The sequence below is a fragment of the Mesoplodon densirostris genome, chromosome 14 (assembly GCF_025265405.1).
Source record: "Mesoplodon densirostris isolate mMesDen1 chromosome 14, mMesDen1 primary haplotype, whole genome shotgun sequence".
NCBI lineage: Eukaryota > Metazoa > Chordata > Mammalia > Artiodactyla > Ziphiidae > Mesoplodon > Mesoplodon densirostris.
Genome location: NC_082674.1, coordinates 60461077 through 60486731, shown reverse-complemented (window position 1 = coordinate 60486731; position 25655 = coordinate 60461077). Strand labels below are relative to the sequence as shown.

At 46.4% G+C, this 25655-nt stretch overlaps 1 protein-coding gene and 1 pseudogene across 3 annotated transcripts in view; one reads left to right on the top strand and one right to left on the bottom strand.

The window, feature by feature from the left end:
- Positions 1 to 25655, top strand: part of ADD2 (adducin 2) — a 115012-nt gene that overhangs the window by 32967 nt on the left and 56390 nt on the right. The window lies entirely within an intron of this gene.
- On the bottom strand, positions 7904 to 16405 carry LOC132501349 (kelch domain-containing protein 10-like; annotated as a pseudogene).

Genomic DNA, 25655 nt, shown 5'->3' with positions numbered 1-25655 from the left:
CAAAAAGACACGTGGCAAGACCAAATTGGAAGAGAGTGGGGAATTACCACCCTCGCCTATACCTGAAAGTAGAGAGGAAACAGATACCGGTGAGCATCACACTTGAGAGCCTGCCTTCCAGAGCAGTTGCCCTCTTTTTTAGTACATTTGCTCTCACCAAACCTGTCCTTTCTCCTTTATTCTCCCAAAGCACCACTAACCCAAGGCTCTTCTGCATGTCAGACTTTTAATCAAAGGGTGAGGCGGACAGAAGGCATTCACAGTATAGGGCTGGAAACAACTTTTACATTCAATGTCAGACATCAGTGATTCTTGAAATGAGAATTTTTCACTGTCTGCTTCTGTCTACAGGCCTCTCTTTTTTGCTGTGTTCTGTCCCAGTGCCCCTGCCTGTCCCTGCATCTCTCATCTTTCCCCATTTGCTGTTGGTGCAATAATTACTTCCTCTGTAGGGCAATTCATCCCCTTGTCTCACCATCTTTTTCCACATCAGGGCTGGGGAAGGTTGGCAAATAAAAGGAAACACTTGTTTCCTTTACTAACTGCACTTCTGACACCAAATGTCTGACTTTATTTCCCCCACACTGACCAATTCTCCAACACTAGCTGGGTGTCCCATAATTCAATTCAATTCTGACACTGTTTACCTGGAGTAAGATCCTACAAGTTAAGGGCTCAGTCCCGTGAGGTTGCCCCCATTTCAGATACCAATTGCAAGTCCAGGCCTTTGCAACTTCTGACTGACTGGCTATAAACCAGGGGTTCCCACAGCCCCCTCCTTGGGTTCAATAATTTGCTAGAACAGCTCACAGAACTTGGGGAATCACTTACTTACATCCACCAGTTTATTATATAATAAAGGATATAATAAAGAATAAAGATGAACAGCCAGATGAAGAGGTGCTTGGTGAGGTCTGGAAGGGTCTCAAGTGCGAAAGCATCTGTCTCTGTGGAGTTGGGGTGCACCACCCTCCCAGCACATGGGTGCGTTCATACTCTCCAGACGCTGTACTTTAGGGATTTTTATGGAGGTTTCATCACATAGGCATGATTGATTGATTATTATCTCAACCTCCAGCTCTTCTCCCCACCCCAGAAGATAAAGGGTGGGGCTGAAAGTTCCAAGATTCTACTCATAGCTTGGTCTTTCTGGTGACCATCCCCCAGCCAAGAGCCTACCAACAGTTACCTCATCAGAACAAAAGATGCTTCTATAATCTAGGAACTTCCAAGGGATTTAGGAACTCTGTGTAAGATGCGTTTATCAACCCCTCACTTAGGAAATTACGGGGGTTTTAGGAGCTCTGGGTCAAAGACCAAATATTAGAACAAAAGTCACTCCTAGCACCCCTATTATGGAAATTTACAAGGGTTTTAGGCACTCCAGGTTGGAACTGGAGGCACTGACTAGTATATATATTTCTTATTACTTCACAGCAAGGGAGGCAGGAGCTCACTTTTCATTTTTTAAGGGTCCCATCAAAAAATTTCCTAGGCCAAAAAACAAGACAAAACAACCCACCCTCTCCACTATGTCCCTGAATAAATGATGCTTTTCTTAGAATAAAGAAAAGCTTTGCTGAAATGTTTGTTTTAACTGGCATTTTATTCTGCTCTAGATGCTTGCAGTGAAATTCTTTTGTATAATGTTACGTTCAGTATACACCTTGCTATCTAAATCTTTTGGGTTCCTGAGTTTGTATTGTGAGGACGTGGATAGTGAGGGATTCTCTTAAATTTAATTAATCAACCTATTCATGTTCTTTACCTCCTTGCCCATTTTTTAGCCTCTTTAATTTGTCATGACTGAGAAGCATATTAATGTCATCCATTATTATTGGGATCCTGTTATTTTCTCAACAATTCTCAATAGATTTTGCTTTATATCTACAGTCCAATACTATGTTATGTGATGCATAATAGTTCAATATGATATTTTCATTGTGGGAATTACTCTTTTCAAATATAAAATAATCTTTGTATCATCTAGGTTTTTTACCTTGAATTTAATTGTTTTTGACATAAATATTGCAACTCATAGATTGTTTACATTTATTTCTCCCTGGTGCATATTTATCCAGCTAATTACTTTCAGTCATGTTGTATGACTTCATCAAATACATATCTTTTTTTTTAGATCTGCATAAGATTTATTGATCAGATTGTTTTAGAAAACCAACAGCAAAACACTGACAAGATACATAAATACAGATTGGACATTTTAGGGTAAATTCACTATATTTCCTACCTGCTTGTAGGAAACCAGGTAAGGTGGGAAAAGCTGTCCTGAACATACAACATGCACACCAGAGTGCAAAAGGACTTCCACACTATTTAACAGGACTGTGGCAAATAGTTTTAAAGTAAGGCAAGCATTGTGTGTGGCCTAAGCATACCCTGTACCAAGAGCTAAGCCCAGGCTCGCCTCAGAGACTGCATGTGAGTGAGGTTTCCCTTTCTTGCCTAGTTCTTCCAGTAAAATCCTCATTGGCAGGTGCCTTTACAGGGAGATGCCTGGTGCTGTCCCTGCTCAGACTCTGTGTACAAGGAAGTGGCTTTAGAGAAAGTCAGTGTGTTTCTGATGCCTCTTTTGTATTCTAAATGTGCAACTAGTAAAACAGCAATTACTAACTACAGCTTGGTGAAACTGCCTCTGACTCACCCTGTACAGTGACTAAGCACGGCCTTTTAAAAACTTCTAAAAAGTGAAAAAAAAAGAGATAAAAACATGAAAATTATATTAAAAAGATGGTACCACTTTTGAAGCACAACTCAAAACTTCTTTTCTTAACACCAGATGAGGGAAGAGGTCACTTTCCACTAAATCTAATGACCTTAGAAGGGAAACGCCACTGCTGGGCATGATCTGGTGGCAATGCACACAGAGGTTACAGAACTCTACCAAGCCTACCTGAGGCCCTGCCAACGCTCCTAGAGCACCCAAGGCATTTGGGGAACCTAAGCAATTTAAGCAAATGCTGACCAGTTTTGGAAGCTTATGATCATAGGACCATACACCCTCATCCATCCTGGAGCTCAATGCTAGAACAATGAAGAATAAGGAAATTGACTTTTTGTGCTATATCAGAGTGCTGGCAGGTAGACAATTCAGTAACCCATGCCACCTTCTAAGCATCTTTAAGACCACATAAAGACAAACTGGTTTTACAGAATTAAGACCAAGTAGTCTTAGAGGATAATTCAACCTTTTCTACAAGCCAAGCTATATGGGTTATAGGAAACGTTGAGGCTCCTTCAAGAAGGGTAGAGGGCTTCCCTGGTGGTGCAGTGGTTGAGAGTCCACCTGCCGATGCAGGGAACACAGGTTCGTGCCCCGGTCCGGGAAGATCACACATGCCGCGGAGCAGCTGGGCCCGTGAGCCATGGCTGCTGAGCCTGCGCGTCCGGAGCCTGTGCTCCGCAACGGGAGAGGCCACAACAGTGAGAGGCTTGCGTACCGCTAAAAAAAAAAAAAAAAAAAAAAAAAAAAAAAAAAAAAAAGAATAGTGGAAAAGCAAGTATTTGCAAAGAGCCAAAGAAATGTAACCAAATGATGGGATTTCCTCTGCATCATACACAGCTTTTTTCTTCCAATATGTGCTAAGAGTTCTTTGGTGGTTACAGGAGAGACAGTCTAGAACGCAGGGCGGGAGACTATGCCAAAGCAGAAGAGTGAAGAGTGACATCTAAACTCACCATTAACCGCTGTCATCAGGTTGACCGCCTACAGCTAACTGGGCTGCTTATATGTTTGCTGGTTTCTAGCCCCTCTGTGATTCCTGCTTTTCAATTTCTAACTACACATTAGCCCCACTCCATTGAAAAGGAGGTGCTTGTGGGAAAGGGTAGGGAGAAGGAAGAACTATAAATGAATCAATTGTTTGATAGATAAGTTGAAACACTGATTATCTATGGATTTCAATTATCTGTGCTTTACTCTGGGTAACGAAAGGTCACTGTTAATACACCTTTTGCTTAGAAATATTAATGTTTATTATTATATTTTTAAATCTAGCTATGTAATGGACATTAATAGTTATTAGCAAATTTTTACATCATGTCACCAGGGCCCTGAAAAAAGAAGATTTGCCAGTAGAAAGGGTTTCAGTTTGGCCCCGTAACAGTTAAAATTTCAGTCTATTCTATACTGGTTTATAGATTTTCCAGAATATGGAAAATACTTTATTAAATGAAGAAAGCATCATTTTTCTTCATTTAATAAAGTATTACATTCACAGATAAATTAGTATATACATGGGAGAACTGATAGTATTAAATATTAGATTTTAATTCTCCATTTAGAAAACTGCTTACAGGTAGACTTCCTTGTTCCTAGGCAAAGAAATGTAAGGTATGCAAACATGAGATAGTACAAAGATGACTGGGGAAAAGTCTCAATTCTAACGAACTGAAGAAACAATAAATCTCTAAGAGTTGGAGTAAGGAGACACTGGACTTGAAAGTCCAGCTTTACCAAGAGTTGGCTTAAGCCAGCCAATCACATCTCAAATTTTTGGTATAATTTGACTCTAAAGTAATGAGCTGGCTTCCCCAAGACAGATACAAAATAGTAGTCTACCTGCTTTATAGTCACACCTTATATATAATCTGTATATATCCATATGTGTTTCTATATATTGCACTTAAACTTACAGGACTGCAGTAAGATGGCTGGGAGTACCTCAAAGAGGCAGAGATGCAGCAGGCATAAATTTTCCTAAATCGAGTAACAGTGTCAGGAATTCAGAGTGCTGGCTTTGGATATACTAAAATGCCTGGTGACTCCCTATGTAAAATTCTAGTCATCTACATTTAAGTCATCATATACACAGTCTCATCTGGCATCCAGAACATGTGCACATGTGTGGTTCTATAGCCCTCAGAGCTGATCATACTACATCATTTTCACTAGTGTTATATTAAAAGAAAACACTTTAGACCAAGGATATGTACTTTTATGAAAAGGTCACACACAAGGTCTTGGATGTCAGGTCTCCAAAGTCTACCTCAAAGAAGACCGCCTTCAGAAGGTTTTAAAAAGGATGTTAGCAAGTGTGGATTGAACCAGTCTCTCTTTCAGACTGGTGTCGTAGAACTAGAGACCTGCTTATATCCCAAGGACTATGGAAGGATAAGCACAGAGGCTGAGCATTCAGTCTTTGGTCCCTATCAATCCAGGACAAAGATCCTTTTGCCACCCTGGCTAGTGTGACTTGTTTAACTATGGATAGTTTCCCCCCAAACTTCCAGAGACTAGATTGGAGTCATGCAGCAAAGCTTTGTTTTGAACTAATGGAGCTGCTCAGACTGACTTGCTCTGGAGAGAGCTCCTCATTGGAACAAGCCTAGCAGTGGGTGGTAAGAAGTTAAAGGCCTGACTGGTCATGGCAAGAGGGGGATGGGCCTCTAGAGGAGTTGCTCCTTTTCCTGCCTCCCCGCTACCCCCTCACTCCCCCAAAAGGACCCAGACTCACAGATGAAATGTTGTTACAAGACCTTGCAGAACACAGGCTCTACGAAATCAACCCCACATGGATGGGAGGTTATAATAAGGCCTGGAAGTTAGGAGTCCAAGTCTAGAGGCCACATTTTTCTCTTCCCCAGAACTGAACACTAGATGGTAACCTTTTAGCCATAACCCAAGGGTGATTTTATTTATTTATTTATTTATTTATTTTAATTTAAATTTCTTTTTTTTCCCAAGGGTGATTTTAAATCCACACATGAGCCTAAGAGATTCCCTTCTGGGACAAAGGAAAAAGAAGAATAATTTTAAAAGCTAAGCGAAGGGCCTCCCTGGTGGCGCAGTGGTTGAGAGTCCGCCTGCCGATGCAGGGGATACGGGTTCGTGCCCCGGTCTGGGAGGATCCCATATGCCGCGGAGCGGCTGGGCCCGTGAGCCATGGCCGCTGGGCCTGTGCATCCGGAGCCTGTGCTCCGCAACGGGAGAGGCCACAACAGTGAGAGGCCCACATACCGCAAAAAAAAAAAAAAAAAAAAAAAAAAGCTAAGCGAAAAAGAGGCACTTAAAGCAAAAACAGCCCTAGTCTCCCATCTGAGTCTCCTGTTAGGATGTAACCAACGGGATGATCAGCACTGTGCCCTCCTGCACACCTTTAGCACCTTTCATACACTGAAGGACTTCCAGCTGCTTACGTCTCAGTGACCACTCTAGCAGCCTGATGGCAAAGCAAGTGAAAATTTAGGTCATTTCTTTTTTAGAATTAAAATACCACCCAAAACAAACCAGAACTAAAATTTCACACCAAAGTGAATGATCCTCAGTTTCATTCCTTCCTCATGTTAGTTTTTAAAATGATACTTAGTTCATCAGGAAGAATGACCTGTGGCTTTTCCCCAAGACCTTTTTCCAGTTACTAGGCAATTACTCACAGCACCATGCACATTAAAGCAGACAGAAAACGAGGCAAAAAGCTAAGAGAAAAATCAAGGGTCAGTTGGCTTTCTAGAGATAAAACCCATTGCCTGAGAATATGGCAGGTGCACGGCCCAGAGTGAGAAAAGAAACAGTTCTGAAAAGAAATGGCCAATATGACAGTCAAAGCTCACAGCCCAGAGCAGAAGCCCTCCCTGCCCTGCTCTACTCTGGCCTCTCATGAACTTACATTTATGTCCCACAGCATTTATGCCACGCACTTGGGGTCTGCAATTCCCCACAGTGAAGTCAAAAAGATACTTGAGGGCCTCCCTGGTGGCGCAAGTGGTTGAGAGTCCGCCTGCCGATGCAGGGGATACGGGTTCGTGCCCCGGTCTGGGAGGATCCCATATGCCGCGGAGCGGCTGGGCCCATGAGCCATGGCCGCTGAGCCTGCGCGTCCGGAGCCTGCGCGTCCGGAGCCTGTGCTCCGCAACGGGGGAGGCCACAACAGTGAGAGGCCCGCATACCGCAAAAAAAAAAAAAAAAAAAAAAAAAAGATACTTGAAACCATTAATAAGAGTAGGAGAATTTCAAAACTGCCCAGAACGAAGAACTCTGACCACCATAAATTTCTTGATTTGAAATGTTCTTGGTGCCATAATTTCTAAGAGCAACAACAAACAGCACAACTGCAACACACAGTAAAGTCTTTAGACAAGTCAACTCTAACCACTGCTGGCACCATAAGGACGAGAAAAGAAATCACTAATCAAGAGCTGCTGAGCTGCTTAACTTTTCTCCAAAGTCAGAGGATCGGTTTGGGTACCTAGGCAGCAAGATATCAACCACCGCTGCCATTAGATGCAGCTACTCAATTAGATGTACCTTTGAAAACAGGAAGTTAAACATCTAGCTTTCCCTATAATCTGCAAGGGTCTCAAGGTCAGCCTTCTTGTTCTATCCCCAAAACTTCTTGTTGTTGTTGCTGGATTTAATTTTTGTTTTTTTTTTTGCTGTACGCGGGCCTCTCACTGCTGTGGCCTCTCCCGTTGCGGAGCACAGGCTCCGGACACACAGGCTCCGCGGCCATGGCTCGCGGGCCCAGCCGCTCCGCGGCATGCGGGATCTTCCGGGATCAGGGCAGGAACCCGTGTCCCCTGCATCGGCAGGCGGACTCTCAACCACTGCGCCACCAGGGAAGCCCTAATTTTTGTTTTTATTGATGATGTTGCTTTAATTTATAGAGCAGTGCCTGACAGGGTCATATGTTTATAGAGTTCCTTTAAATTTTTCTTTATCTTATCTTGATTCATCACATTATTAAGGTACTTTCAGACTCTCCCTCAACTCCATCAAGGAAGAGGGAGTACGTGAGTATGTGTGTGTGTATTGGGGCAGAAGGGAGAGAAGCAAAGAAAAAAGCACAAGGGAAAGTGAGATTCCATAAATTTAAAACAATTTACAGAAAGGCATCTGATGTATTTTCTGAATAAGGCCTTGATCAGGGTAAGCAGTCTTCTCTGTAGCACATTCTACACTGCCCATAAATAAAGGAGTCTCTTTAAATTAACATTTCCAGTATCAATGAACAGTCCAGAAATCCTCATTTCAAGCGCTCGATGAGTCCCTGTGTGAGTCCAAGGTGCAGAAGCTGTGTCCGGGAGAGGTTTGCTAGGTTGGGGGAGGCCGTAAGCAGCTTCTCCCACGCCAGTTCCAGCAGGCTAGGAACCACCAGCCAGATCTTAAACAACGACCCAGTCCGTTTATTTTTGTGGATGTTCACCACTCCTCCATGAATGTACATGCAACCAGCTGGTGTAACAGCTGCACAGTGAAAATAAACTGGCTCTGGAATGGTAGCTGGGAACTTTACCCATTGAAAAGTCTGCAGATTCAGCTTCCAGATATCTCCCAGGATCACTTCTCCATTATAGCCTCCGCAAATAAGCACATCATTTTTTATCTGAACACAACTGTGACATTTTTGGGCTGCAAGAAAACCTATTTTTTCATGGGGTTTTGTTGCAATTTCCTCCCATGCATTCATTTCAAGGTTGTATGCATGAATCTTGTTTAAGGAATAAGCTGTCCAAGAAGTACCGCCTCCCAAGAGGTAAATCCTCTGCCCATGATGTGTAATTTCATGTCTGCATCTCTCTTCTGGTGGATCACAGGATAGGTTGTTTGGTTTCAGTTGTGTCCACTCTCTGGTACTGAGATCTAATTTGTGCAGGTCTGTGCTGTAAATATAGCCAGTTGACCACTGATGATAGCCATGGCCCATCCATATATACAACTGGGTTTCTTCCCCGGACAGCTGAGTAAAGCCCATCTCTTATACTTCACGCTACAGACATGGACGTCATTGCCATTGCTCTCACCAAATGGGACGCCTGTTCCTCCAAACACTCACAGGTTGTTTCCATGCAGCACAAGTGACATAGATGCCAATGCTAGGGGTATGTAGCCATCTGTGCCCATCTGGTGCCATACTCCTGTAGCAAAATGATACCTCCAAAGTTCCCTGAAGAGAGGATAGTCTTCATTATCTGGCCCTCCTGATTCATCATCACCTGGGTTGTAACCTCCAAACACATAGATTGGTATTAGCTGCCACACAACGATGTCCGCCTCATGCTGGTGGAGGTCTGTGGCCTGGCAGGTGCGGCCGCCCGGAGAGTTGCACGAAGCGGTTGAGCTGGCCGGCCCCCCGACCCCCGCTGCCCCCAGTGCCCCCGCCGGCCCCGCTGTCTCCGCCGCCGCCTGCGGCGCCTCACCCCCTCTGGCGGTTCATGACCCGCTAACGACTGCTGCAGCCCGGTCGCGGCAGCCTGTGGCCCGGCGGCCCTAGCTGAGCCTCCTTCCTGGGTTCCTCAAGAGACCCCACATAACTTTTAATGAGTAGTCTAGAGGTGGATTTTGTTTGACATTCCCACACCTATCCTGTCATAACCACTTTATATTTGTATCTTCAAATCTCTGGCTGCAACACAGCATGGGAATCCATGTCTGTCCTGGCCGTGTTGCATGACTGACACTGCAAACCTGGTACAGATGTAACATGAGAGATGCTTACAGGGGTGATGTGTGTGTGTGAAATGGCTCTGGCCACTGGAGGAGCACCTTCCACATCATAGTGGGAAGTTTGCTAAATTTTCTGGAGGGTATAGACCCTGAGGGGAGGCATTTAGTTGGGGAGGAATAAAGCTTCACCTTCCAGCTAATGAGCTTTCTGTCCTGCAGGTGACAAAGACAAGTGACCATATCAGTCACTATTTGTGCCTCTCCTTCAATCTCACAGATCTTGTGACAAGTAAATATTCATCCATTGTTCTAGCTCTAGTCTAATTGTCAGCCTTCATTTTTGGAGTTCTTATGAGTTATCACCTGATTTTGTATGTGAGTTGACATTGGTTTTTAGTGAAAAGTTGGGGGAGGGTGAGTTATGGATCACTAGCCAGATACCATCCTAAACTGGCATTTCTTAAAATATTTGTAATCATTTAAAAAATCCTGGTCTTCCGTTACTGGATTCTTGTTTTCACTTACAGATTAGTCTCACAAATCATGTTAATTTAGAAAATAAATAAGTAAACGAGCTATAGAAACAATTGGAGGCCTTGTAGGATCCTGGACTCTGTAATCAGATGAATGCAGGTCCAGTGTTCAGTTCTGCCACTTATTAGCTGTGTGTTCCTGGGCAACTCACTTAAACTCTCTGGGCCTCAGTTTCTTTTTCTGTAAAATGGGGATAATAATTTTCACTCTAAAGAGTGGTAGTGAAAATCAGAGGCAATCTGTGGTGTGTTTGCCAGAACGTGCTCTCTTTTGGCCTCACGTGGATTTGAGGAGCTGAATCACAATCGGAAGAATTCTTAGGGAGATGGAATCAGAGCAGGGGAACTTGGATGAATTCAATGTTTCAAAACAGTATGATGCCTGAAGTATCCTTTTTATAATAGAGATGGTCTCTTTCCTGAATTGTACTTTGTGAGCATCCTCAATGGACTAATGATTCTGCCTCCCTCCAAGCTGTTATTATTTAAGTATTCATTTAACTTTTATATAAAGGAGGAGTGACGAGAAATAAATTCTTCTCATGTCCAAAATAAAGAAAACACTCATAAGATTTTCTGAACTGGGCAGCTTCTCAAAAGGCATATGAAAAGTTCTAGAAGTTATATCATAAGCTAAATAGCTTATCTCAGCACAGAGCACTCTATCCTGTCTTTTTTTTTTTTATTATCCTGTCTTTAATTTAGAAATTTCAGCTGAATGTGGTGACAGACTTCAGGGGACTGTCATGCTTCTACCATGAGAGCTGGAGGGGCACTTTACAAAAATACTTAAAAATTGTAGGTCGGGCTTCCCTGGTGGTGCAGTGGTTGAGAGTCCGCCTGCCGATGCAGGGGACACGGGTTCGTGTCCCGGTCCAGGAAGATCCCACATGCTGCAGAGCGGCTGGGCCCGTGAGCCATGGCCGCTGAGCCTGTGCGTCCGGAGCCTGTGCTCCGCAACGGGAGAGGCCACAACAGTGAGAGGCCCGCGTACCGCAAATAATAATAATAATAATAATAATAATAATAATAAAGTAAAAAAAAAATTGTAGGTCAGCACAGTCAAGGAGCTGTCCTAAGTCTTCTGTCTGCTCCAGGGGAGCAGAATCAGTTTACATTTCACCATAATGTAAGGAGTCATGTACGGAAATCTTAGTTAACTGGTGCTGTTTCTATGAACACCTGGTTAAAACTGGCACTGTATCTCTACATATATGACAATAGTGATACTCTAATGCTGCTTGATGATGGATGCTCCAGGTGTGTGCCCAGCTGGCCCACCTTCAATCCAACTACTGCCCCTGTGACACTCTCCTTGATACCTTCGTGCCTGTCTGATGTTCTTTCCTCCTGACATAGTCTTTCTTGGGTGATGGGACAGAAATCATCGCCATCTGACTGTTCTCAGCCTTTCTGCTCCCCTGGCAGCTGAAGAAGACACTTCAGCTTCTTCCCTTGCCATCTTGTACCCTCCTGAGGAGGGAAGGCGTGACTGCTCAGGCAGACACATTTGAATAAGTTAGCTGCTTTTGTAAGCCACGGTGCAAGGGTCATCCTTATTTGATCTGCCATAGGCCTGTTCTTCTGGCTTCTGTGATGAAGAGTGGGGAATAGGGGCAGGTGTCTCACTGTAGCTTCCCTATGCTGACAAGAATCAGAGCCATCACCATCACTATTCATAACAATAAAGCAATCGCAATAATTGGGGCAGTCGGATAAAGCACCGCTAGAAATGAAAACCCAACTAATACTCTGAACTCTAGAGATAGACATTATAAAATTCTTCTTATAATCCCCTCAAAATTGTGAACACTTTGGGTAGGTAATTTCACAAGATCTAGAGTAAGAATTCATTCATTCATGAAAACTCAGCAGACCCTCATCAGTCCTAGTTTGTGCAAGCTGTCCTTCTAGGGCTGTGGAGGATGGAGAGATGGGTCAGAAACGGATCCCTCAAGGAGCTTGGTTTAAAAAGGCAGATAAACCATGTATCCAGAAGGTATAGTTCAAGGTGGAGGCTGCTCACTTCCTTTTTTTAAAATTGAAGTATAGTTGGTTTATAACGTTGTGTTAGTTTCTGGTATACAGCAAAGTGATTCAGTTATATATGTTATATATGTATATATTATATATCTATATTATATAATATATATAATATAGATATATATTCTTTTTCATATTCTTTTCCATTATGGTTTATCACAGGATATTGAATGTATTGATAGTTCCCTGTGCCACACAATAGAACCTTGTAGTTTATCTGTTCTATATATAATAGTTTGCATCTGCTAACTCCAAACTCCCAATCCATCCCTCCCTGCCCCACAACCACGAGTCTGTTTTCTCTGTCTGTGAGGCTGTTTCTGTTTCGTAGATAGGTTCATTTGTGTCATATTTTAGATTCCACATATAATTGATATCATATGTTATTTGTCTTTCTCTTTCTGACTTACTTCATTTAGTATGATAATCTCTAGGTCCATCCATGTAGCTGCAAGTGGTATTATTTCATTCTTTTTTATGGCTGAGTAATATTCCATTATGTGAATATATATATATATATATACACACACACACACACACACACACACACACACCCCACCTTCTTTTTTCTTTTTTTGTGGTATGTGGGCCTTTCACTGTTGTGGTCTCTCCCATTGCGGAGCACAGGCTCTGGACGCACAGGCTCAGCGGCCATGGCTCACGGGCCCAGCTGCTCCACGGCATGTGGGATCTTCCTGGACCGGGGCACGAACCCGTGTCCCCTGCATCGGCAGGCAGACTCTCAACCACTGCGCCACTAGGGAAGCCCCCACACCTTCTTTATCCATTCAGCTGTTGATGGACATTTAAGTTGCTTCCATGTCTTGGCTATTATAAATAGTGCTGCAATGAACAATGGGTTGCATGTATCTTTTCAATTTATAGTTTTGTCTGGGTATACACCCAGAAGAGGGATTGCTGGATCATACGGTAGCTCTATTTTTAGTTTTTTGAGGAAACTTCATACTGTTCTCCATAGTGGCTGTACCAATTTACATTCCCACAAACAGTGTAGGATGGTTCCCTTTTCTCCACACCCTCTCCAGCATTTGTTATTTGTAGACTTTTTAATGATGGCCATTCTGACCGGTGTAAGGTGGTACCTCATTGTAGTTTTGATTTGCATTTCTCTAATAATAAGCGATGATGAGCATCTTTTCATGTGCCTATTGGCCATCTATATGTCTTCTTTGGAGAAATGTCTATATAGGTCTTCTGAGGTGCTCACTTCTGAAAGGGGTACTGACACAGTGTTGGCTCAGAGAGTTCAGAGGATCAAGCACATAGGTTGTTTTTTGGGTAAGAGCGTCCTTAGCAGATGTCACCTTAGGGCCCTTTAATTTATCCCCACGCTTGCTTCTCACAGAGAACATCCCTAAAGATGCTGGTGGTCCTCTTCCCCCTCCTGCCAGCAGCCGGTTCCCTCCTGTCTTTCCCTGTTTCCTTTGCATCTCAGACACCCTCTCCCATGGTGGCAGCAATATTGAGGTTCTCTCCCCTCCTCCCAGACCCTTATCCTATCTCTGACTCTCCAAATGCCCCCAACCACCTGGGAGCATTTTACCCAGTCCCTCTACCCCAAATGGCTTCCCTGGACCCCCCTCCCTGCCTCAGGTGGAGCACCAGGTTTGAACCATTGGTGGACGCCAGTGGGGTGACCCTCCTGTTTGGAGAAACATGGGGGTAGATGTTTTGGAGGGAGAAGTGCTGGGCTGGCTTTGGGTGGTTGATCCTGCTTCCCGAAGCCATTCCTGGTAACGTGGGTCAATCACTTGGCACTTGTCCCAGGCCCTTGTCAATTGTCCTCTCCCTTTCCATGTGGATAAACTCATTTTTTCGCATGGATTTGTTCATGTGGCCTGTACAGCTGCCAGCGGGCTGGTTTGGACTGTCTGTCCATGGAGCACCCACTCTACAGGCCAATGTTAGCAACTTTGTGAAAGGGTGTCCTTGGTGGGGAAGCGACGGCAGGCCCATCAGAAGAAGTGGGCAGAAGGCACTGCTGAGGCCAGGCCCAGGCTTTCTAAATCTAGAGCTCAGAACAGACTGGTTTCCTTGACAACAGGGATGAAGTCTGCTTATCTGCTTCTGGGGGTGGGTTTTGTGCATGTGTGTGTGTGTGTGTGCGTGTGTGGGTGGGTGGAAAGTACAGGGACTTGGGGACAAGAAAGGCGACCCTTTCTTTATCAATGTAGCAGCCCATTTCTTAAAACTTGCCAAATCTTACTGTATTATTAACAATATTAACTTCCCAGGTGGCACAGTAACATCCCTTATGTAATTTGCACATTGGGAATCCAGATATAGAATCTTCCCTTCCTTTCCACTGCATTGCCTCTGATCCTTGACATATTTTACCAGACTTGCAACACCGTTTTGATAACTTTTTGACACGTCAGTCAAATATGTATTCACCCCTAGAACTCTTGAAGGCTAAATGAAAAGCATTTCTTGTTTGTCCAGCTAGCAATGATTTGTGTGGCCAGGCTGCTGGGAGGAAATGAAAATCGGCTCCTGACAAGCTGATGTTGGCTCAAACCTACACTTGTCAGATGGCATCCTCAGAAAAGGATTTGGGATCCAAACTTCCATTCTTGATGCAAACCAGAGGACTCAGGCTAAAAGCAGGTCCATTTGCTTTGCCCACCAGCCTGATTTCAAGCAGCACGTCTCATCTTGGTGGAGGCTTGGTGTTTAATTCAGGCACCGCCCTGCCCTTCCTATGCATTATTAAAGTCTCTTTAAAAAGCAGTCTATGGATGGCAGGGGAGGAGCATGCCAGCAGTGATTTCACATCTCCTGCAAGAAGCAACGTCTGCTGCCAAAAAATCTCAGAGAAAAGAATCTGCAAAATTGTAGCTGATGGCAGATCTACTAAAGGTGGCCCTTGGACCCTGAGCTTATCAAACCTGCTCATTTGTTCAAATGTGTCTTATTTTTTGTGTGTCTGTCAGTGCCTGGAATTCTTGAATGCCAGGTAATATAGATGGGAAATTGTAAGCGGGACTTATGGGCCAAGAGTGACTGTGACAAGATGGGAATTAATTAGCAGAGGAAGGTGGGTTGAGAGAGAGGGAGGTCTGAAGCCTGTACTTCTCCGTGAGGTGTTTCAGGGACCCTTTCCTCTTGTGAGGTTCCCAGCTCTGTGGCTCAAATTTAGCTCCTGCCGGCCCCCCTCCCCCAGGAGCCAGGGGATGAGCTGTGGCCTTCAAAGCCCTCTGCCAAGCTCCTTTGTTTCCTTCATCTCCCCAAAGGAAAGACATTACCTCCCCCATGCAAACAGTGGGCTCTCCCTAGGCTGAGTTCTTTGTTTGGAGGCAACCTGCCTGGCCCTGGGCCCATGTTGCTCTAACTCTAGATGACACAGGATCCTCCTCTCTGGCCTCACCTCCCACATCGCTGAGGGCCATCTGAGGATGACTGCAGAGGGGGTGAGCCCAGGGGCCTGTGTTTCCAGTCTCAGCTCTTCCCCGACATGGACCAAGCAAATCACAATCCTGTGTTCAAATCACAGACTCAAAAGAACACCTCTGAACTGGGAGGAACTTAGAGGCTGCCTCGTCCCGCTCTTTATTTTACAGTTGGGAAAACAGAAGCCCAGAGAGGTTAAGTGGCTTGCTGTCGATCACAGAGTGAATTAGTTGGAGATCCAGGATCAGACCTGACCCGTGGTCTCTTGAGTCTGTCCAGTGCTCTTTCCCCAGGACACAGTCCCTGGAATGTCCACTTAGTGCCCTGGTTTCTCAGTATGGTGTACACATCATGTGTACCCAGGGATCAGGAAGGCTTTCTGTTTCATACACATATGACCTCAATGGGGCCAGATACGCATTGCGTTCAATTGTTTCTCGATCCCACAGAAATTAATTGAGAACTTACTGTGAGTCTCGCACTGAGCAAGATGCTTCTGTGTGTATCTGGATTTTTGTAGATGGGCTTTAGGTAGTGTCACTGGCTAAATCCAGTGCTGTTTTTGATTGATTGACAAAAGAGGTTTGCAAGTTGTAAAGATCCATAGTCTTCATACTATATAGTTTTGTACTGCTTCATGGTTACAAAACATTAACCTTGCTCTACCTTCCTCCAGAATCACAGCCACGTCCTCACCTACTACCTGTGCCACTTAATCCTCTGAACCCAATGAAGGGAGGGGGAGGTTGAAAATATGGCCATAAACATCACCTTGGGGCACTGGGTCTAACAGAATATCAGCAGTTTTATTTTTCCTGTGGTGCCTCAAAAATGAAAGGTGGAAAATACTCCCAAGAATTTCCCTTCAGTCTCTGCTGGTGCAGAGCCTGCTGCCCGTTGAACCACAGGTTTGGTTCAGGGAAATGTAAGTTTGGTTGGTGCAGCATCTACCTCCTGTGGTGGGCGTCAGCAGGAAGATGCCTGGGCTGCTGGAGGTGACAGGTGGGCTGGCCATTTAGCAGTTGCTGCCTAATGAATGCAGCGACCCAGGGGGACATCAGAAAACCAGCAGAGCTCAGCACACATCTCTGTAGGGGTCTGCAGAGCGGGCTTCCTCTTCCCCAGAGGCCCATCCATAAATCCAGCAAGAGACGGTGCAGCCACGGGTGGTCTGTGGGCCTTCAGACATGGGATGGGAAGGCCTGGAAGAGCTCCCATTGTGTGTTGGTCTGTCCCACCTCATTCACGTAACCAATTCCTATAGAGCACCTCCCATCTCTCAGGCACTGTTCTAGGTGCTGGAATACAGTGTGGAGCAAAATCAGGCAGGGCTTCCCTCTGAGAACTTCCAGTCTCGTGACAGGTGGAAGCCTGTTCTAGGTCTTTATTTTTAGATTTTCAAGAAAGAAGTTTCCACACAATGAGATTTTCTTCCATCACACTCAGTCTTTCCTGTCATTTTTATCCCCAGCTGCATTGTCAACCTTTTGCTCACATCTTTTCCTTTTCCCCCAGAGAAGCAGCATCCTGAGGCTGTAATGAGCATGGCGGGTGGGAGCCTGTCCTAGACAGAGCCCTGGGTAAGCAGACGTTCCCTCCTCCCTCCCTCTTCGGTGCCCCAGCAACTCCTAGGTACCCCTTTTTCTCCACTCCCAGGTGCCCAGGGTCCCTTTTACAATAAAGTAAGGCAGCCTGCATCCTCCCAGTGGGCACCCCTAAGTGCGCCATGTCCTCCTTGGGGGCCTATGAGCCCTGGATGTCTGCAAAGCTGCAGGAAGAAAGCCAGCTCATTAGGTCACAGTGATGTATCGGTAGAAAGGACAAATATCCAACTGAATCTCCCAAGAGGGATGGCCTTTAAAAGGAGAAGACATATTAGGCAAATAAACCTCTAAATGATGGAACTGCGGGCACAGAGGAGTAGGGTGAGGATGTTTAGGCAGCCTGGTGAGATTTGGGGGAAGAGCGCCCCTCGCTCCCACTCTGCACCTGGGTTTAGTTTGCCCTGCTTCTCAGGCTTACACAGACTGGGCTCATTTTGCCCTGTGACTGGGTTTTTCATACAAGTGCTGTGTTTGCATCTACCTAGGTGCACGTATGTCTGTGTCTGCTTGTCAGGTCACTGTTTACCTTAGGTGCATCTGTGTAACGATCGGCCCTTTTGAAGAACATCATTATTCAAAGCACCTGAGGTGATGTTCTGCTCACGTCCCCATCATCCAGCCCTAGGGGGTCACACTCGTCTTTTCCCACCACTCCGTTCACACCGGGCAGAAGAGATGAGATACTGCACATAGACTATCCTGGGCTGCAATTTGGAAAGGAAATAGGGTTCATTTTCTTGACACTATCTTTCACCAGTTAAAAGTGGTAACAATTGCCTGTGGGACTCTGGAGAAATTACGAAGTGTTAATTAGTAGAAGCTCTATGTATTTAAAATATATGGCATATTTAAATAATTATTAAATTAAACCTACTTTGCAGAGTTGAGAAACCATCTGGTCCAAAAAATCTGAGGAGTTGAATTTTGCTGCATATATTAAGAGAGGTGTTTAAATGCTTCTGGAAATGGTCATTTTGTGTCACTTTTAATCCCTTAGATATGGAAACTGAGGCACAGGAAGCAGGAGGTGACCTGGCTGTGGTTACCTCCTGGGCTATTCTAATTGATGTGTTTCCATCTCCCACAGTAGAGGTTGAAAGCACTCCTCATGTCCAGAGGGTGTGTTTAGAATGTGAACGAATTACAACTGTGGTTGTTCCTTAGAAGTCACATATTTCACACTTGATCCTAATGACTCGTGACTCTTTGGGCTTGAAAGTGAAAAGCAAGCACCCCCTGCCATATTCTACAGAGACGAGGAAGACAGAGCCTGGAGACCCAGTCCAGTCACAGACAACTAAGTATTAGTGTGTCTTTCTTTGGACACATCCCACCCTCTTGGGCTCAGTTTTCTCATAGGTTTAAAGACGTGGGTGGGGAGGGCTGGGCTGTGTATCAGTGAGGGTCTAACAAGGAAAATAGGAGCTTCTTCAAGTATCTCGACAGAGGGAATTGAATGCAGGACAATTACACAAGTAATGGAGGAGCAGAAACAGATAGGGTATGAGAAGGTAGCCCCGAGGTTAGCCCCAGTGGGATGTCTCTTCTTCCTCGAAGCTGGAGGGAGAAGGGGAGGAGGGGGTTATCATCCCAGCCCAGGGGCCAGGGCCCTCTGTGGAAGCTGGAACATGGGGGCCTCTGGGGCAAGAGCTGGGGCAGTGGAGGGGATGCTGCTTGAGGCAGAGAATGAGGGAGGAAATACTCTGGCATCTTCCCCCCACAAATCTCCTACTGACCGCAACCCAGCAGGAAGCCAGATGACGTGGAGCCTGCAGGCATCGGCAGGGAAGGCTGAGAAATGGTTAGGCTGGGAGCAGCCCAGGCCAAGCTGCTGTTGAAGTCCCTCTTAACTCTGACATTCAATGAGAGAGAGAAGTTCAGTGTGTCCTCAAGGGTGTGCCGATGGGAAAATCAGGCCAATAAGGCCACACTGGTCTTTAATGAGACTCTTCATCCCAGCATCAGAAACAAACCTTCTCAAGGTACACCTGCCTTGTTCTGCGCCGGGCTTGCCGTTATGGGGGGAAAACGTGGCAAGACTTCAGGGAAGGTGTTTGTGGGTGTGGGGAGGAGGGGTAGGTACAAGATGGGGAATGGAAGAGAAAGAGGAGACAGAAAACGGTTCATACCTGTGGGTGGAGAGCTGAACCCAAAGGCAAAGGGGTCAAAGGGCCTCACCCATGACCAGTGATGGTCGCTGTCTGTGCAAAACGATGCTTCCCATCATAAAATAATTCACAACAGGGCAGTGTCCACATCAGGCTTTTCTAGAATGTTTAACGGATTTTCACACAAGGCACCTTTTTCATGGAGTGTCTTCAATCAGCCCCTGTCAGACTGGATTGGCTGGACATCCCCTTGCCTAAGGTGTTCTCCTCCCAAAGAAGGGAAGCGGTGTTAGCTCTGTCCTCAGCTCGGGACAAACCGCTCACACAGATGTCAGCTGCAGTGGAGTTTGAGGTGCTAACAGTCCCCCATCTCTGGGCTTCAGGCTCTTTACCTGTGAAGTGAGGGGTTCTCCGACCCCTGCACTTGGGACCTACCCCAGTCCCTGGGAGACAGGGGCAGGAAATGGTCCTTCCGCCAGGCTGGGAATAGGACACTCACACAGCCATGTCCCAGGAGGTCTGAACCGAGAGCACGGCTGTGGCTCAAGGGTGGACTAAGGAACCGGAAGCCCTTTGTAATAACTCCAGGTTTTGCATTTCCTGTGAAACAGGGAGTGTGCAGAGCACGGCAACGCTGCCCATGAATCCACGCTTCTCTGCCCGCTGCCCTCAGGCCTCACGCGCTCTCCTCTCCTGCTTCCTTGAAGGGCTTACCTCTCATTCTCTCCCCACTTCCCTTCCTGTCCATTTTGCATTACGAAGCCCAAAGAACCAAGGAGGTGCGACAGGCTCTTGACATTCAGGGAGGGAAGGCCCGTGGTGGGGGGAAGAGCTGGGGACACTCATGCGTTAGTCATTTTTGTCCTGACATATACAGAGATGAGCAGTAGCTGGAAAAGATGCCAGTTTGGTGACAAATGAGAGGTCCTGGAGCTGAGAAAAGGGAGAGAATAGAAAGACCTTGACCAGGGGAAGAGGAGAGGTCTGGCCTGAGCCAGGCTGCAGAGGCAGGGATGCATGTGCTGCGTTGGGGTGGAGAGGGAGGGCCTGTCTGTTGGTCTGGGCTGGGCCTTTCATGTAGTAGGAGTGGGAAGATGGCACCTCAGTGCCAAGCTGAGGAGCTTGAAAGCCTGTCCAGAAAGAAATGGCATGGTGCCACCCCCCTGCCCCCAGCCCACAGCAGGTGCTGGAAACCAATCCCCACATTCTTTCTGACTGAAGGCAGAGGAGGACTCAAGCTCCCCTAGGGCAGTGCTGCTGATTCATGGGAGCTGGTACATGGTATAAAGCCTGGGGACCATCTGGCTACAGACAAGAAGACATGGATGGTTTTTGTGAAGCATTTTAGACATATAACCATGGGTGTGGATTGGATTGAAGGAGCAAGTGCTGGAGAAAGAGATGAGTGGGGAAATGAATGTAGGGAGACTTCAGGCCAAGGGACAACTGTATCTTCTTCTGCCCATTCTTCCTTTGGACTTGGTGGACCCGCCTTTTTTGTTTTCAGTTTTAAATCTAGGCTCTTTTATGGGGTAAAGCTCTTCCACTCCCACCGTCATCTGGGGCATCCGTGCAGCTGCCTTTCCCTTCTTGTCTATCAAACTGAGCTTCTAGGTACTGAGTCATGGAAGAGCTCAGGCTATGTTAGAGGCACATTCTTGCCTTCTTTTTGGACCAGGTGCTTTTCACTCCATAAAAACATTATGGCAAAAGTACTGATGTAGGGACTTCCCTGGGGGTCCAGTGACAAAGAATCCACCTTCCAATGCAGGGAATGCGGGTTCGATCCCTGCTCGGGGAACTAATATCCCACGTGCCATGGGGCAACTAAGCCCGCACGCCACCACTACTGAGCTAGCGTGCCTCAACGAGAGAGCCCGCGTGCCGCAAACTACAGAGCCCGTGCACTCTGGAGCCTGCACGCCACAACTAGAGAGAGAAAACCCTTATGCCACAACTAGAGAGGAGGCCGTGTGCCACAACGAAGAGCCCGCACGCCACAACAAAAGATCCCGCATGCCTCAACGAAGATCCCGCATGCCGCAACTAAGATGCGACACAGCCAAAAAAATAAAGCAAATAATTAAATATTTAAAAAAAAAGTACTGATGTAGAAGTCTCCATCCAGTTCATTGAAATTAGAGAACTGGGATTCTGTCATCAAAGTTTCCATTCTCCCAGGAATTGTTCTGGGCCCTTCATAAGCCAGAGATAATCTGGTGTTTTGTTTTGGTTTTTTTCCATCCAAAAAGATGAAACCACTTCTTGGTTGACCCTGTTAGAGAGTGATGAACTGGAGCAGTCAGAAGCCATTAGCACTGGCCCAGTGAGCTGCTGTTCAATTTAGAAGCATCGGCTAAGCCCAGGGAGACATGTCATCAAAGGTCAACAACTTGCATCCACTCTTCATCCTGCAGATGAAAGCTGGGCTCCTTCGCTGCCACGGTGGCCCTGCATGGTGGCTCGCTGCGTCTACAAATTCTGAGCTTTTGGTTTTAGGGGTCCACTTTGCAATCGTGGTGCTGTTGATGACAATAGGCTCTTGTACCCTCACTGCTCAAAGCATGGTCTGTAGACCAGCGGTATCAGCCTCACCCAGGAGGTTTTGAGAAATGCACAATCTCAGGCCTCACTCCGGACCCGCTGATTGAATCAGCGTCTGCAGGTCAGCAAGATCCTCAGGCAATGTGTGTGAATTTTAGGGTCAGAGAAGCCTGAAACAGCTGGGGAGGCCACAAGTGTGAAATCAAGGTGTCAGCTGGGCTGAGGTCCCGCCAGAGCTCTAAGGGAGAATCTTTTCTTTCCCCTTCCAGTTTCTGGTGGCTCCTGGTATTCCTTGCCTTGTGGCTGCATCATTCAGATCTCTGCATCCATCTCCATGTGGCTTGTAAGGACAGTTGTGATGGGACTCAGGGCCCACCAGGATAACTCAGGATGATTTAATCTTGAGATTCTTAATTTAATTACATCAGTAAAGATCCATTTTCCAAATCAGGTCACATTCGCAGGTTCTGGGAGTTGGGACATGGACATAATTGTTTGAGGGGAGGGGCCACTGTTCAAGCCACTGCAGACCCCTCTGGAACATTCCCAGGCAGATGCTTCCAGCCCCTTGCCATAGCTCACCCCCCGCAGCTAGTCCAGCCTGGCATTCTGATTTAGCCGTACTGCTGAACACTGATGAATAATACCAGCATTACTGATGCCTTTCCTATGACAGATATTGCCCTCCATGTTTCACATGGACGAATCCATTTGATTGCAACACCCCCTCAGGGCTGCTACTCTAATTACCACGCCCACTTTACGGATGAGGAAACTGAAGCTCCGAGTAGTTCAGGAACTCGCCTAAGCTCTCGCAGCAAGTAGAGTTGAACTTGGCCTACACACCAGGCAGTCTGCCTCAGAATCTGTGCTCTTTACCATACGCTTCATCATTCAGAAGCATTATTAAATGCTTCAGAAATTATGGAAGGTTCAAGAGGTGGAGGAGAGAGATGGCACCGGGACTCTTTGTCCCACTGCCCAGTGAGGCTGGGCCCAAAGAAGGCCAGGATCCAGTGTGGGCCCTTCTGCTCCCACCACACAGTGCCTGGAGGTCGGGGGACCCCCAGTTGTTGGTGCCCGGAGGATGGGGAGCACATCTTCCTCAGCAGTGAGTGACAGACACAGTGCCTCCCATCTATGTCAAAGGACCACATGCATAGCCATGGCCGGGGACATTGCTCGGGGCAGGGATTGCTGGAGAATCTCTCTGTGGACCTGCCCAGGATGGACGCTCAGCTCTCTAGAGGGTGCAGAGCTGAGTCCTGCAACCCCAAGATGGGGCTCCAAGTCAAGGAGAGCCAGAAGCAAAATCCAAGAGTCCAGGAGGGGCCAGAACCACAGGGGAGATATTACCAGGCCACCTCCTGGTGTGCCTGGGTGAGCAGCCCAGGGAGCATTACAACCGGGCTTGAGCTCTGAAGGCCCACGTGCATGGTGTGTGTTTGTGGGGGGCACAAGGGGGCAGAGGCAAATGTGCCCTGGACAGGTGCATGGTTTCATTAGGATGCTGGCAGCTGAGCCAAGTTCTGAATCCCTCATGAAAAGGCCACCCAGAAATGCAGGTGAGACATTCTCATGAGAGAGGTACTGCTATGGCCGCCATTTAGAAATGAAGCACACAGTGCCCACGGTCACACAGCTGCTCAGTCCCTCACCCCACAGCGCAGCATGGGCTCTGGAATGTCAGGCTTATGGCAGGGCAGTGCTGAGCACAGTGCCTGGGCATAGCGGGCACTTAAAAAATGTATATATATATAGATAGATTCTACCCCAAAACTTTTTCATTTAACACTGTATAGGTACATGTTTCCATGAGACAGCCTGCATGGCTAGGTGCCTTGTGGGTGTTTACCGTTAAAGAAGGTACTTAGATGAGTATTTAGTATGGTTTCATCACTTGGCACTTTTGATCTGCCTCCTGCCTTGGGCTCACACATGCCATTTGTTTACTAACCAGCATGTGAAACCTCATTTAATTTGTTTTAACTGCCCTTGCTTTGAATGCTGAGAGTGAGATCTCCCCTTGCATTCATCCTCTTTATACCCTTCATGATTTTCTGCCTTGGTTTGCAGTCTTTTGCCACCTTCATTTTTCCCAGACTGAGAGACTCACCCCTTTCTCTTGAGTTCCAAGCTTGACTGCTAAGAATCGCCAGAAGCCCTTCCCAAGGCACAAGCCCTTCCCAAGGCACAAGCCCTTCCCAAGGCACAAGCATGGTGATGACTGGATACAGCCTTTTGTACCTACAATAAATATCGGGTTGAGAGGGTCAGAGAATTAGCTGGAAAAGCCCACACCCAGTCCAGACATTCTCAGCAGTGGCGCAAGCAGCATCACAACCAGCAGTGGAAACTCTAGACTACCTGCTTAGATGGAAAAGTGGAGCCCACCATTTAAAAATGCATAATCAGCCCCAAATCTACCTGTGTCTTTTTTTTTTTTTGCTTTATAACAAATTTAATCAGTTATACATATACATATGTTCCCATATCCCCTCCCTTTTGCATCTCCCTCCCACCCTCCCTATCCCACCTACCTGTGTCTTTAGTACAGAAATTCAGCAGCAGACATAACCTGTCTAATTTTATTAAGCTCAGTTTCACAGATTCTTTGACATTCCCTTGAGAACATTTGATGGGGCAGTCAGCCCAGATGTATGCTTGATGGCAAGATGGAATCCAGACTGTGATTTAAAGATTCAATTGTTGGGCTTCCCTGGTGGCGCAGTGGTTGAGAGTCCACCTGCCGATGCAGGGGACGTGGGTTCGTGACCCGGTCCAGGAAGATCTCACATGCCGCGGAGCAGCTGGGCCCGTGAACCATGGCCACTGAGCCTGCGTGTCCGGAGCCTGTGCTCTGCAACGGGAGAGGCCACAACACTGAGAGGCCCGCATACCGCAAAACAAAACAAAACAAAACAAAAAAAACTGATAAGATTCAATTGTTACACTGTCATAGAACACATGAGGACTGATTGAATAGTAGCACGTAACATTTATTGAGCACTTATTATCTACCAGACCCTGTGCCAAGCCTGTCCTTACATAAATTGCCTCATATGATCCCCTGAGGAGGCACTGTTCCTGTCTCCATTGTACAGATGAAGAAACTGAGGTTTCGAGAAACTAAGTAACAGTTGGAAAGGTGCAGAGCTGGGATTTGATCCTGGGCCCTTAATGCTCTCCAGAGCCTGGATCTTAGCGACGATGTTGCATGGTAGAGCCAACTCCCTGGGCTCTTAATGTAATGAGATAGCTTTGGACTCCTTTTGAGTAATTTACCATCCCAGCCCATCCCCACTCCCTGTAATAGTTCTTAATTTTCTCTCTGCTTGCCTTAAATCTCTCTACTCCCAACATTGGGAAAATGCAGGGCAGATTCCAAAGGCAGATCTGGGAGGGTTCTTGGAGTGAGGATACCGGGGATTGGTCGAGCACTTACTATGTGCTAGTCCTTCTGGAGAACACTTCCAGCCATGGATGTTTTCATTGGCTCAGTGAATCAGAAATCCAGGTGGTGGATCTATTTCCATTTTGTCTCATCTTGATGTCTTTTAAGTTTGGCCTTCTCATCCTAGTCTGGTTCTGCCTGATGACATTATGGTCCTGTTTCACACAGGAGGAAGATGCCTCCTCAGCAGAACACGGATGTATACTGTTTGGGAGCCAGGCATGTCAGTCTGCCTTGCTCTGTAGATCTTGGGACAGCATCCCTGGCAGAAGCAGGATCGATAGCCAACAAACCTCGTCTGCCGAGGATGTGGTTCATTCTATTAGACATAGAGGACACAGCATCCAATAGCTGTTCCCTGGACTTCTTGGCTGGAGGTGGAGTTGGGGGCAAGAGGAGTCCTGCCACATGAAGGACAAATGCTCTCAGGTTAGGCCCCAAAGCAGAATCAACTGTTTTGTGTTTGAATTTGACCAAGGTGAAACTTTTCAAAATATGGCTCCATTGGTTTTTGGGTACAGTCTTTCCTGAAGGCAAAAGGTAGACGAGATGACC